This window comes from Tasmannia lanceolata, unplaced genomic scaffold (genome assembly GCF_043159265.1).
Source record: "Tasmannia lanceolata isolate RefF3 unplaced genomic scaffold, GAP_Taslan_0.1 ptg000029l, whole genome shotgun sequence".
NCBI lineage: Eukaryota > Viridiplantae > Streptophyta > Magnoliopsida > Canellales > Winteraceae > Tasmannia > Tasmannia lanceolata.
In genome coordinates this window covers 4,503,199-4,516,656 of record NW_027518706.1, presented here as the reverse complement: position 1 = coordinate 4,516,656, position 13,458 = coordinate 4,503,199, and positions in this window count along the sequence as shown.

The window sequence follows — 13,458 nt, the reverse complement described above, 5'->3', positions numbered from 1 at the left end:
AACCCTTTTACATCTCTTTAAATATAAAAGACAAGAAACATGAGCCTCTTGTGTCAAAAGATGTGTGTGTCGAAATCATTTCCCCAAAACAAACAGCAGGTGACAAAACACAAAAGCCATTTATAGTTTGTTTTGCCTCACTCTCCCACTTTCATTTCCATTTTCATGATAGTGTGTTGGCCAAGAAAAAGCTCTTCAATTGGAGTTTAAAACCATCTCCACCTGACACTATTTTTTATGTGTGATTCAATATTCAAATCCATATCAGGAATCCTAAGGAACTTAATTAACTCCTTAAGCCAAAAGCTACTTCCTTCCTTGCCTTCCATTTATTTGAGAATGAGCTTTTTTAATTTATTTGTATCAATAGCCATCCTCAAAAGCATGTTTACATCCTAGGGAAGCATTGCAATGCAAGAGGCCAAACCAACTTTTTCTTTTTTCCGTGTGATTAATTGCAGCCCTATTTTCCTAGCATTACTACTATTTGTCTCTTCCTAAGTAATGAAAAGGGGCGCATTTATCTTTTCCTATCTTTAATTTCTTATCCTTTTATCTTGTCCCGCTTGATAAGAACAAACAACAAATAAAGAAATTTTGTTCGTACCTTCATTCTACATGTCTACTGAGAGAGATTTAGAGTGAACCTAAATTATAAACGGAGGATCACCCATTGGCATTGTCATTGTGATTTCTCACGATCCGCCCATTGGAATTTCCATTTTGGCCAAGGTGTATGACCTCCTCAAGGTGTGTTTTAATTTTATTTATTTATTTATCTTTTATATTATTTTAAATTCAGTATGTTTATCATATTCGCATGAGAGAGAGAAAGAGCTTAAGGTCGTTTTAAAATTGCCAAAAAAAAAGAAGGGGGGGTGAATTGGCTAATTAAAAATTTAGGGCTTAATTAAGTGGATTATTAAAATCAATTTACCAATTAAACCTAAACAAGTCTAACCCTTAATCAATCAATAATATATGCTAGAGATTAGATTTTACTTTATGCATATATACTCTAACCCTTGTTCAATCAAGCATAAACATAAGTAAAGAGAAAGATTACCAAACACCCAAGTGCAAAGAGAAGGAGAAGAGAAAGCATCCACAAGGCACAAGATTTATAGTGGTTCGGTCACGACTTGACCTACTCCACTCTTCTAAGTTTTCCTCATTGGGATTCTTCACTAACCAATAAGATTCTTCAACGGGCAAATCTTAAAGCTGTACACCAACTCCTTCAACATCTAAGGGATCACACCCTTTCGCACGAAGCCTTTCCGAGGACACCTTTCTCTTACAATTGATATACCTTTCTTTCCGTCCAAATCAGAGACCCTCAAATATAGAATGAAGAAATAAAATGAAAGAACTCTCAATGCCTCTTGATAGGCTGATTACAACTTTTAAAAGCTCACAATCTCTCCAAAGAATAGATGCAAATGTAAAGCCTATGGAGATCTTCTTGATAGAATGTAAAAATACAAGTTCAGAGAGGTTTAACCTTTCATATAAAAGTTTAGGTTCAAGAAGATAGGATTTGATCTTGCAAAAAAAAAGGGTTGATTAGAAAGGTTTTGATAGTGTATATATAGCCCACAAGAAAATATGACCGTTTGGGGGTAAAACTGTGAATTACAGAGTTGAAAAAGTCAACTTGCGAAAGCCCCAACGGATCTATTTCCAAGCTGCGGCGGTCGAACAAGTCACGGAGGTCGCCCGCCCTTATCGGGCTCTTCTTTTGAAATTCAAAATTCATACCGACGCGGTCGACCTCCCAAGAGTGGTCGCCCTGCGAGGGCTTCCTGTTTGAATTAATTTTCGCTCAAAACACTATCGCGGTTGACCTCCAAGACCAACCTGGATTGTTTCTATTTCAAACAGAAACATATCCGCGGTCGTCCGGCTTACCCCGGTCGACCGGCCCAATAAATTTCGAGACGCCTGGAATTCCTGGTCTCATACCGCGGTCGCCCGGCATAGCCCGGTCGACCGTTCCTGAGTGAAATTTCATTTTTAACTTTAAAATCCAGGGGCTTTGGGCTTTGGGCTTTAGTCCTAGGTTTTCAAGCACATTCTTAGGTGTGTTTATGGTTTTCAAAGATGTAAAATGTTAAGTATGAAAACCATTTTGAAAACCTTTCGAAGGTGCATCTAAACATAAAATCAAGAGGACTCCAAATACATTCTAATAGTGTATACCATTGAGTCTTCTTGGAATGTCTTTGTTCCTTTGCACTTTCTCGGACTTCTTCAACTTGAGAGTGAACTTCTTGAATTTCGTTTGACTCTTGTGACTCCTCCAATCTTCAATGCATGTTGGAAGGTGCATGAGGTGTCACCAATGACTTGTTCAACTCCAAGCTTCTTCTTGACACTTGTTGGAAACTTGTAGGATCTTTATGTTGAGCTTCTTGACTTGAACATCTTCAAATGAGGATGCTTCCAATGTAGGTGCAAGCTCTTGGTTCCTTGCTTTCTTGATCCACATGCTATGTGTTGAGATGAGTTGTGTAATGGCGATTATGACATGAAATTCCTGTATATGACACAACACCTCAAAGCAACACATTAGACCATAAAAGCTAATCAATTTAGTTTGCTAGCATCAAAACAAGAAGGTAAGGTAAATGATTAACCCATGGGAACCCTTAGGCTTACATTATCTGAAAATCTCAAAAAATGGTGAAGTTGGCTAATTTCTCAAAAAGGGGTGAAACGCATCCCAAGGATTATTTTAGGACCAAAATGCCCTTGTGTTGGTTTTCCCCCCAAGAAATTAAGCAACGGATCCCAATGCATTTCACCTAACATTTTGACCTTTTTACCTTCTTCTTCCCCATGCCAAAATGAAACTCCATTGTCTAGGAAATGTTGTAAAAATCCATTCAAATTCCATTGCAGAGAGGTGAAAGTCCCCTCTCCTAAAATCAAGATTTTATTGGATCTCTTTATTTTTCTTTGGCTATGAAACCTAAGCTTCTCTTCTAGGTCCATTGTGATACATTTGCATAGTTTTAACATGTTCCTTACAATGCTATGGTGTATTGTCATCATCTTGTGCATTTGTTAGGGATTTGTTATGGTTTTGTTAGGCATTTGTTATTGTCATCATCCTCTTTACAATGCTATGGTGTATTGTCATAATCTCTCTAATGCCCTCTATGTTTCTATTTAGAGTAAACCTGGATGAAAATCATGTCTATACAATTACAACCACTATTTAAATGCGTAGAAGCAATATTTTGTTCTCGGAACCACTGTTGATATCTGGGAACCAATATTTAACACTTAGAAGCACCAATTACACCTAGGAACCACTATTTACCACTGTGTAGTAGTTCCGAGGTATAAGTAGGGGTTCCAAGGTATAAATAGTGGTTCCATAGTAGAAATATTGCTTCACACAATCTAATAGTACTTCATTGGGTGTCAATGTTGCAATGAATTTAGGAACAATGGGTTAAATAGTTGTCTAAAGACTCAGATCTTATGGTGGTTCATAGTTTAGATTGCCTAATAATTGTTCTGAGAGCTTAAATTGTGATTACAAAAAGTTATGCACTAAAAAACACTATAAAAAGTGAGAATGAGTTTATTTATAGGGTTTTAAACCCTCAGAACCGCTAATTATACCTAGGAACCACTATTTACCAGTATGTAGTGGTTCCAAGGTATAAATAGTGGTTCCAAGGTAGAAATAGCTGATCCAAGGTATAAATAGTGGTTCTAGAGTAGAAATATTGCTAATACTTCAATGGGTGTCAATGTTGCAATGAATTTAGGAACAATGGGTTAAATAGTTGTCTAAAGACTTAGATCTTATGGTGGTTCATAGTTTAGATGGCCTAATGCTTGTTCCGAGAGTTGAAATTGTGATTACAAAAAGTTATACACTCAAAAATACTATAAAAAGTGAGAATGAGTTTATTTATACGGTTTTCAACACTCAGAACCACTAATTATACCTAGGAACCACTATTTACCAGTATGTAGTGGTTCCACGTACAATGGGTTAAATAGTTGTCTAAACACTCAGATATTATGGTAGTTCATAGTTTAGAAGGCCTAATACTTGTTCAAAGAGTTTAAATTGTGATTACAAAAAGTTATGCACTCAAAAACACTATAAAGAGTGAGAATGAGTTTATTTATAGGGTTTTAAACACTCAAAACCACTAATTATACCTAGGAACCACTATTTACCAGTATGTAGTGGTTCCAATGTATAAGTAGTGGTTCCAAGGTATAAATAGTGGTTCTAAGGTGTAAATAGTGATTCCAAGGTATAAATAGTGGTTCCAAAGTAGAAATATTGCTTCACACAATCTAATAGTATTTCATTGGGCGTGAAACTTGCCATGAATTTATGTACAGTTGTAAAATATTAACTTAAACCCTCAGATGTTATGGTGCTTCACACAATCTAATAATATAAATAGTGGTTCCAGACTAGTAGGAATTCTTATCGTCCCACAGCTTCTAGCCGCATCACAACCTGAAATGCATTTCATTTTTGGATCACAAATTCGACTATAATAACCCAATAGACATGTAAGACAACGACCGGTATGAATTATTCTCTCACTTGTGATGCTTTAAAAACCCCGTCAGCAATATGCGTAATCAACTTTCTATGCTCCCTCCTCTTCTTATCCATCTTACCGGTCCACTTCAATAGATGTGGATACGCATGGGGATGAGAAGGTACCCATAACACGGTATGCTCAAATAACCATACTTGAAATCAATATGGTTTAGACAATCCAATACTTAACAAACACGAAACATTAAAGATTGCATGTGAAATTTACCTATAATAAGATATAGCATCCTACTATACGCCCATTTCCATTCGCAACATATGAATTTAATGACTCTATCAAGAAGTCATAGACGACGTAGGCCCATGCAACATTTCCAACCGTCTCCAGACCAATATACAGAAATAGGCAAGAATATGCCTTGTGATCCCTCTGTGCAAATAAGAAAATGCTACAAAACAGCAAGATCACATGCTTCATAGTGGACCTAATTGATTCTTCCTCATTTGAGAATATTTCAAATTTATTTCCTCCAAAATATGTTCAATGGTGGTTGTTGGAGCCCCGAACCTCCATCCATCATCAACGGTCGTGCTATCCCAAACTAATTTCGGCCTCTCGCCTCTAATACTTGATCCTAAAATTTTCGCTACATCACTAGCTACAAACGGAACCAAAATGCCACCTATTTTGAATGCTTTCCGTTTCGGTTCCCATGATTTCACCAATGCCGTCAAAATCTTCTTGTGCAACTCAACACCTTCAAGGTGTAGTAGCAAATCTCCAAACGGGATTTTACTTATCAAATTTCTATGTGCCTCCCCTAAGTGAAACACCTCGACGCATTCATGAAAGCAGGAATGACAACATCTAGATATAACATACTTTGCCTGCAAATGGAACATGGAAACATTAACAGTTGAAGTAGTGGTACTTTTAGGAGATTCAAATGGAAAAAGGAAAAGTTCATCACCATGAGAGGAGCTGCATATGGAATAACAACTTCCGTCCCTTCTCTGCAGAAACAAGGGAAAACCAGAATTAGTGCCTTCAAGCACATTATATATCCACTATTAAACGGAAGATTGCCTTCAACCAAATCTACTGCTTTCATCCATAAAAACTCTTAAATATCTAAAAAATATTACTTTGTGTTACTTAAAAACACACTTACAACCCTTTGAACAACTATTCAACTAATTACTGGTTCAAACTCTTACAATCTCAGAAATAGTTATTCCAAGATTACTGGGAATCATAATTACTGCTTTCAATGGTTCTAAACTCTTAAACATCTCAAATTTATTGCTTTGAGGCCCTTCGAACCAGGAGGTCATACAAATTGCATCAATCTAGTGGTTCCAAGGATCCTAAACTCTCCCGACTCTCAGAAACAGTTGTATGACCTCCTTCTAAAAAATATTACTAGGTTGAAGGGTCCATGGAACCACATTTACGTTAAAGAAACACTAATTAAATACTAATAATTACCTGAAACCATAGTGGTTTCAAGGGAACATGTAAACAATATTGGTTTCAGATAGTTGGAACCACAGTTACAGTCAGTGAAATCACTAATAAACTAATTACTGCTATTATTGGTTCCAGGAGTTCTAAACTCTTCAAAATGTAAGAGTTATGATTTCAACGGCCTTTGAACCACAGTTACAAGCCATGAAACCATTGTTACAACCCTACGAAGCACTTAGTGGTTCCAAGGATCTTACTCTCTCCAAGATGTCAGTAACAATTGTCTAAACATGCAAGGACCAATAATAGCATCCATGGAACCACTAATTATTACTGATTCTCACCTCTTACAAAACTCCAAAAATTATTCAAAATATATGGGTTGAAAGAATGAAAAGTATATGGGTTGAAAGGGTTGAAAATTAATAGCATCCTTCGAACCATAGTTACAAGGCTGGAAATTAATGGGTTGAAAGGGTTGAAAATTATATGGAACCACTAATTATCACAAGGCTGAAAATTATATGGAACCACTAATTATCACTGCATTGAAAGGGTTACAAACCCGCCAACAAATTTGACCGATTGTGAAAATGTCCAAACCAAATCTAAGCATAAAAACCCTATCCAAAACCCTAAAGAAGGAAAACCCTAAAATGACCAACAAATTAATGGATTCAAGGGTTTCTTATTCGAACATTTTGATGAAGAAAACCATAAAGAAGGAAAACCATAAACCAATTCAAACCATAAAGCAAACCATATCAAACCATAAAAACATTTTCATGAAGAAACCATAAACAAGGAAACCCTAATCTCAAATTTGAACACATACCGTAGAGAAGGAGATTTGTAGCGAAAGGAAGATGATTTGTAGCAAAAGGAGATTTCCAGCGAAAATCTCGTCTTCTCCGGTCAAGAGCTCGTCGTTTCAAGAGGAGGGAGATTTCAGTCTCAAAACGAGTAAAAAAACAAGAGAGACAAGGGGGAAGGTAAGAAGATGGTAGGTGAAAAGTGCCCAAAGGGCATTTTAGTCCAAAAACACTCCCGGGGATGCGTTTCCCCTTTTTTTGAGAAATTAGCCAACTTAACCCTTTTTTGAGAATTTCGGCTAAAAATCATATTTTTTTGAGAATTTTCCCAAAAAAAAAAATTCACAGGAAACTGATAATCTATGATATTGGTCAACGAAAAGATTAGAATGGTCATTGCACAAAACTCACATTAACTTAACAACCCTATTTGCTTGAACATGTAACAAAAGTGGGCAATTGCTTGCTAAGAAATGATATAAGCACTACCATGTTTTGATATTTCCACAAAAGCAGCTTGTCTTTTAATATTTAAAGTGGCACACATGTAAACTGATAATCTATAATATTGGTCGACGAAAAAGAGTAGAATGGTCATTGCACAAAACTCACATTAATATAATAACCCTAATTGCTTGAACATGTAACAAAAATGGGCAATTGCTTGCTAAGAAATGATATCAGCACTACAACGTTTTGATATTTCCACTAAAGCATCTTGTCTTTTAATATTTAAAGAGCTATCAAAAGGTTATTACAGTTCCCACAAGAAAATTTAAAAGAAAAGACAAGCTGGGAAAGTGCAACTGCTAAAACATGGTTGTGGTGATATCATTTCCCTTGCTAAAATGTGACAGGTGGTCCTTACCACTGGCAAATGTAAAAACATCAGCGATTATTTTAAGCTAATTTGTGGTGGTCGATAAGGATGATAAGAAACGAATGAATGAATGCTCTTGTCAATTGAGAGTTCTTTAAAAAGGGAAATTCTATCTAAGTAATCACAACTGACAGGTCTCCTAGATAATTACAACAGCTACACGTGGGATATGGATAAATCCAATCCAATACTGACCATTGTTTGCAAAACTCCGTTTTAAACGGCGTTTTTTTTTCAAAAAAAAAGGTGTCTTTTTAGTGTGCCATTTAAAACTTTTACTACGAATAAAACTCCATTTTTTTAAAGCAAACGTTTCAAACACATTTTAAAGGCGTTTTAAACGTTTTAAACATATTTTTTGGGCCAACTTTCTTATTTGACCCCACCATATTTTGTAAATGACAAAATTCTAAACTCATTTTCTTGTGTTTCCGTTTTTTTACTTCGTGTTTTTTGAACCAATGCGGTATAAAACTCAAAATTTTTCCTATTTTTTTGCCGAATCATGTTTTACTGACTATTGTTGTGGTAACTAGATTAGTATTATGAAAATACAAGGTGAGGGTATGGCAACCCAAGCGCGGGGTAAATTGGGTTTTAAAAACTTTTGCAAATCAAACTTAATGGCAAATCAAACAACAATCCACAAATCTATCTATTAATCTATATATATATAAAGCTGAATGTGGTAGGCTAGGGTGGCGCCACGTGGCACCCCCACTGCATTCTGAAATTTAAAAACACTTTAAGGGGATGTTGCACACCGTTTTACACTTTTGAAATTCCAAAAGCTCTTTAAGAGTCGCCAAAAAATACGAAAAAGAAACGACTTTTCACACGTATTCCTCTATCACACGAAACCTTAGTAAAGTATCACAAGGGTAGGGTGTCAAAACCCTAAACGACCTTTTTTTACTTCCCACTTAGATAAAAAATCAAGAGGCAGGGTTTTGACACCCTGCCCTTGTGATTTTCACGGTTGGGCATCATATAAATTCTCCTTTTTCCAATAAACATTTAACGCAAAAAAGTTTTCCAGTAAAGAGTCCTAAAAAACATAGGAACTTTTCTAAATTGATTTCATCTAAATTGCAAAATAAGCATTTAACGCAATAAAGTTTTCCAGTAAATTATTTAACGCAATAAAATTTCCCAATAAAGAATCCCATAAAAATAGGAACATTTCTAAATTGATTTGTACAAATCCGTAAGATCATAAATTTTTCTTCGCCCCGTGCATCGCATGGGATTGCAACTAGTTAAAGATAGAACCAAACGTGTAGACTAGAACCAAACGTACAGACAAAAATAGAGAGAACAGATAGAAAGTGTGTGCCAAGATTTGCTTAGTTCTTGGAACTTGGCAGTTTTTACTAAAATGCCACTCAAACGACTAGTTTTCACCTTAGCCTATATATATGTTCCTTAACCCTCTAAACAGAATTTAGACCATATTTTGAGTGCCAAATACTTGGGAGATCCAAGGAGCCAAGATGGACTTGAAACCTTGAAGTTTAAGAGAAGATCAAGTTGAGTTCAAGTCTTTTTAGAATGTAAAATTCCTCTTCTTGTTTTGAGGTTGTTAGAGGCACTGACTTAAGTTAATTAGTGTCCCTTAACTGATAATATACAGGGGACAAGACCTAGCCAACACTCCCAAAAGATTGAAATACATTTAGCTTTAAAAGTGCAAACTAACAGGGCCAAGCGATTGCCCTACCCCAGTCGACTGGGGTAGGGGGGGGGGGTGCAGTTGACTGGAGTGGGCTGAAAAACTAGTCGTTAGGCTATATCAGCTAGTTGTTTGGGAACTTAGTAGATTTACCAACACTTTTTAGAATGTAAAATTCCTCTTCTTGTTTTGGTCTAAAACTATATATATATATATATATATATATATATATATATAGAGAGAGAGAGAGAGAGAGAGAGAGAGAGAGAAAACGGTTCCTACACATATGTGTAGAGAGTTCTCTACACACTAGCTTAAAATACAGTGGGGGCCCACATTGTTTGGATGATCCAAGCCATCCATTTTAAAGGCCCTCACATAGATAGGGTGTCTACAAAAAAATCAGATCCATAGGATCATTCCAACCCTACGATTTGTGGAGGTAAAATGGATGTCTTAAAACCTTCACAAATTAGTCCATTTTTTGCCTCCACAGTTCGAATGGTTAGGATGATCCTATGGATCTGATTTTTTGTGGACACCCTATCTATGTGAGGGCCTTAAAAATGAATGGTTTGGATCTCCCAAATAATGTGGCCCCCACTGTATTTTAAGGTAGTGTGTAGATAACTTATCTACACATATGTGTAGGAACCGTTTTCTCATATATATATATATATATATATATATATATATGCGGAAAGTGAAGCTACACCGCCGGCTTAAAATCCTATGGGCCCATATTGTTTTGGTGATCCAAACCATTCATTTGATTGGCCCTCACATAGATAGGGTGTCCACCAAAAATCAGCTCCATAGGATCATCCCAACCCTACGATTTGTGGAGGCAAAAATAAACGTGTAAAAACCTTCACAAATTTGTCCATTTTTGCCTCCACAGTTTGAAGGGTTGGGATGATCCTATGGAGCTGATTTTTGGTGGACACCCTATCTATGTGAGGGCCAATCAAATGAATTCTTTGGATCACCAAAACAATGTGGGCCCATTGTATTTTAAGCCGACGGTGTAGCTTCACTTTCCTCATATATATATATATATATATATATATATATATATATATATATGAGAAAAGTTTCTCTAGTCGGCCGACTAGAGAACCTTCTCTAGTCCGCCGACCCAAAACACAGTCAGCCGACATTGTTTGGATGATCCAAAGCATTCATTTGATAGGCCCTGACATAGATTGGGTGTGCCCAAAAAATCAGTTCCATAGGATCATCTTAACCCTTCGATTTGTTGAGCTAAAAATTGGACAGATTAGTGAGGTTTTATACCCGTCCATTTTAACCTCCACAAATCGTAGGGTTGGGATGATCCTATGGAGCTGATTTCTTGGGCACACCCTATCCATGTCAGGGCCTATTAAATGAATGCTTCGGATCACACACAAAATGTGGGCCCGCACTGTTTTTTGGCGGGCAGACTAGAAAACTTTTCTAGTCGGCCGACTAGAAACATCAACCCCATATATATATATATATATATATATATATATATATATATATATATATATATATATATATATATACATATATATATATATATATATGTACATATATATATATGTACATATATACATATATATACATATATATATATGTATATATATATATATATATATATATAGAAAACGGTTCTTACACGTATGTGTAGAGAGTTCTCTACACACTAGCTTAAAATACAGTGGGGGCCCACATTGTTTGGGTGATCCAAGCCATCCATTTTAAAGGCCCTCACATAGATAGGGTGTCTACAAAAAATCAGATCCATAGGATCATCCCAACCCTACGATTTGTGGAGGTAAAATGGATGTCTTTAAACCTTCACAAATTAGTCCATTTTTTGCCTCCACAGTTCGAATGGTTAGGATGATCCTATGGATCTGATTTTTTATGGAGACCCTATCTATGTGAGGGCCTTAAAAATGAATGGTTTGGATCACCCAAATAATGTGGCCCCCACTGTATTTTAAGCTAGTGTGTAGATAACTTATCTACACATGTGTAGGAACCGTTTTCTCATATATATATGTGAGTTACTAAACCATTCTAAATGAACCAAGCGACAGTCAAACTACTTATTTGGAACGTCTTAAAAGAGTGAATCAACTTAAGTTGTTCCTCCCATCCTTTAAACAAGATTTGGATATAGGACTTCTTTGTACATCTTCTTTACATCTCCATATGATCGTGGTAAAAGAACAGTGCATGAACAAATGATCCACAGGTTCCCCATGTTGCTAATACATCTTATAACCCTCTTTGAAGGGATTTTGTTTTTCTTTCTTCAAAGATACAAAGATTTTATTGGCGATTGTAGGAGACTCAAAAAATCTTTGACTGATTAAGTTGGACCTGGACGAACCTAATTCCGCTTGAGACTGGTGGGTTTTCTGTAGACTCGGTCATGAGTTGGACCAGGACCTAGACGAACATAATTATCCCCCAATGGAAACCCTACACTCAAGATTTTATATACTTTGTTGACTCGGTCATTTTTAGGACTCAGTCTAGATAGAATCTGGGCCTGAACGAACCTAATTCCGCCCTCCAACTAGTAGGAGCACTCGGAAGCACAGCCTTAGTACGTTAGCTACAGGACAGGCTTGTTATCGTGCTAGAGAGGTGATTGTACTCGCGCAATTGCAACCATTTTGTCGGATAGAAAACTAAACAGTCTGTCTACCTACTTAGAAAAATTTAGCTAGAGGACTGAAAGGGCCTCAATACACTTCAGAAATTTGGCATGCTACCATTTATGACAACTCATGGGAATTCCCGTCCATATGCTTCCTAAGGGGGGCTTCCACCTCCTGAAATGGAATATGAGCGTCAGGGCTTCGTCCACGTGAGGGAGCTCTCTAGTATGCATAGCGTTATTTAGATTTTCCTCCAACAAAGAATTTTCCCGGTTAGAAGTCACTTTATCATGTGTATCAACACTATTGGAAACATTAGTCACTAGAATTCCGGGAAACACTGGGGCCCGTGGTTTTACGTCATGTATTGTGAGCCATTTAAATGCTATGCAATGCATCGTGTCCCACCGTGCGTGCCAAAAAGAGTGGTGGCTTTCGATCGGTATGGAGGGTGTGAGAGTGTGTGTGGGTTCCTCTATACTTACACAGATGGAAAGGACTTTTCAGGTGTACTCGTGACGTCTAAACATTGAGACTCTCAGGGTCACCAGATCGTTGGACTCAAGCTAAATGACAAAAGGGACATAGGCAGAACGCTAATGCGAGGGATAGTTTATTTAAAGAGATAGACTTACCCGAGAAGATGAATTCATTGCTAGCTTAATCCAATTATAGCTACAGGTATGAAAAGTAAAAGGTTCAAGTGCTTAGAAGAAAAGATAAAATGCAAAAAACATGTTTGGATTTGGTTTTGTGACATCTTCCGTGGAGACAAACGTCTCTTTATATTGCTTTATTCTGGTAACCGTTCTTCATTACCCCACATTGTCTTGGAGGCGGGGAACTTTTTTTGTAACTACCCATGATGGGTTGCCTTATTCTCAGGTCCTCCATTGTCCAAGTGGTTATCATCCACCTTCTCATGATTGGAAACTGTAATGCCACATCCTTGAATCAGTCAAACCGGATGTTCTCTGAGTAATTCGGTCCCATCTGATAGATTGGCTTTAAGTTTGAACACTCACTAGAGGGGGTCTTCGAATAACTATTCATCTTTCTAGATTCCCATACAGGCCAAAAGCTTTGAGCGAGCCGTGTTATTTAATCTAAAGACCTAATAAATAAACTGATGAAGTCAAGTCAATTGATTTTAAGCCCATTTTTAAGCCCATTTTTGTTTTGGATTTTTAGAATTGATTTTTAGTCGAGACCGAGCCTCGGTGCAACGGTAAGGTTGCTCTATTGTGACATAGTGGTCACGGGTTCGAGTCAATGAAACAGCCTCTCTGCAAAATAGGGGTAAAGGCTGAATACATCTAGGTCTCCCCAGGCCCCGCCCTTTTTAGAATAGATTTTTAGTCCAAAACTGATAATAGGACTCAAAATAAAACGTACTTTCAGTCCAGTAAGTGCTTTAAAA